The sequence below is a fragment of the Humulus lupulus genome, chromosome 3, assembly GCF_963169125.1.
Source record: "Humulus lupulus chromosome 3, drHumLupu1.1, whole genome shotgun sequence".
Lineage (NCBI taxonomy): Eukaryota > Viridiplantae > Streptophyta > Magnoliopsida > Rosales > Cannabaceae > Humulus > Humulus lupulus.
Genome location: NC_084795.1, coordinates 92,319,485 through 92,321,638, shown reverse-complemented (window position 1 = coordinate 92,321,638; position 2,154 = coordinate 92,319,485). Strand labels below are relative to the sequence as shown.

The following is a 2,154-nucleotide window of genomic DNA, read 5'->3' as shown; positions in this document are numbered from 1 at the left end:
GAACGATCAGCTAATTGAAGAGTTATAGAAGTAGGTTTTAGTTCGCCAAGACCAAGTTGCTTATAAACAGAATAAGACAATAAATTCACACTAGCACCTAAATCAAGAAAAGCCTTGTTAAAAAAATGATCACCAATAATGCATGAAATTGTGGGACACCCAGGATCTTTATATTTAACAAGACTCTTATATTGAATAATGGAACTAGCTTGTTCAGTTAAAAACGCCTTTTTAGGAACATTAGTGTTTCTTTTGACAGTACAAAGATCATTTAAAAATTTAGAGTAGGCATGAATTTGTTTAATGACATCTAAGAAAGGGATATTGATACTAACTTGTTTGAAAACTTCTAAGATGTCATTATATTGGCCACCTTTTTTAATTGGAAGTAATCTTTGTGGGAATGGGGCTTTTGGAATGAAATGATGGATTGGAGTTTCCTTGTTTGAAGAGTCATTGGCATTAGAACTAGAAGGCTGATTCTTTTCTTTTTCTTTTTCTTTTTCTTTTTCTTTTTCTTTTTCTACCTCAGGTATGTAATCGGGTTTAACAATGTTCTTTTCGGACCTAAGAGTTGAAATTGATTTGACTTCTCCATTATGACTAGAATTTCCTATCTCATATTGACCTTTTGGATTAGGGATAGGTTGGCTAGGGAATGTTCCTTTTTCTCTATCAGCTAAAGCAGTGGCGAGTTGTCCTATTTGTGTCTCGAGTTTGGTAATTGATTGAGACTGATTTTGTAGGTTTTGTTGAGTGGATTGCATAAATTGTTGTAAAGTATCTTCTAAGGAAGGTTTTCTTTGTTGCAGATATGGTTGATTTTGTGGGGCATGAGCTTGGTTTTGTGTGTTGTATTGGTGCCCTTGATTCATTTGGGGTTGGTTTTGTCTACATGAAAAGTTTGGATGGTTTCTCCAACTTGGATTGTAGGTTGATGAAAATGGGGTATCATTTGGTTTCCCATAAGCATGAAGTGCATTGGCCTCCTCAGAAAAGGCTTCTTGGTAGGAAGGACATGATTGGGCATTATGGCAAGGACTAGAACATATAGAACAAACATCCTTTCTTGGTTGTATTGGGGAGTTTATAGTTTGGCTTATGGCTAAAGCTTCTACTTTTCTCTCTAATTTGTCTAACGATGTTCTTAAGTCTAATTCATCTTTTACTTCATACCTTCCTCCTCTTTTTGGTTAATTAGTTGACCTAGACCTAGGATCAAAATAATTCCATTGTTGTGAATTGACAGACAAATCTTCAAGGGCGTCCCAAGCCTCTTGTCCTTGAAATTTTAAAAAATTTCCAGTATGCATAGATTGAATCATTTGACGATTAGAGGGAATCAAACCATCATAAAAATATTTTACAAGTCTCCATTTTTCAAAACTATGATGAGGACATTTTAATAATAAATTTTTAAATCTTTCCCAACATTCATAAAACTCTTCATTATCTTTTTGAAAAAACTCAGAGATTTCTCTCCTTAGACTATCAGTTTTAGACATAGGAAAAAATTTCAACAAGAATTTATTATAAAGTTGATCCTAGGTAGTTATAGACCCCGTGGGAAGGGAATTTAACCAAGCTTTTGATTTTTCTTTTAATGAAAAAGGGAACAATCTTAGTTTGACCGACTCATCAGAAAAATTTTGAAATTTAAATGTTGAGCAAATTTCTAAGAAATCTTTGACATGCATGTAAGGATCCTCTCTATCTAACCCATAAAAAGATGGCAACAATTGAATGATTGATGGTTTAAGCTCAAAATGAGTAGCAGAAGTGGTTGGAAGAACAATACATTAGATGAAATAGGTGCAAAATATTCAAGCAAAGTTTTTTTCAGGCACAACATTTTCATCAACAGGATTAGCAATTGGTTCCATGATGCTCAAATTTTTACTAACACTTTCAATTTCAAACAAAGATAAACGTCTTTTTACTAATCGATTTTTAGAGTTACGTTCCCAATGATGCATACAATTTTCACAAATCAACAAGGATAATCTCAAACAAGAAATTTTCTGATGTGGAAGATCAGTTAAAACCGCAACCACAGAGCATACTTAGAATTTTTAGAGATTTCACAACAATATAATTCCTATGGTTTACTTGTCCCCAGGCCTATTTGATTCCACTTACTCGCGCACTGCTAAC

At 33.7% G+C, this 2,154-nt stretch overlaps 1 non-coding gene across 1 annotated transcript; it reads left to right on the top strand.

The window, feature by feature from the left end:
- The first annotated feature begins 1,383 nt into the window (after window positions 1-1,383).
- LOC133827837 (small nucleolar RNA R71) lies at window positions 1,384-1,490 on the top strand. The gene has a single exon (XR_009890488.1). It is a non-coding gene; the product is annotated as a small nucleolar RNA R71 (small nucleolar RNA).
- Window positions 1,491-2,154: the final 664 nt, after the last annotated feature.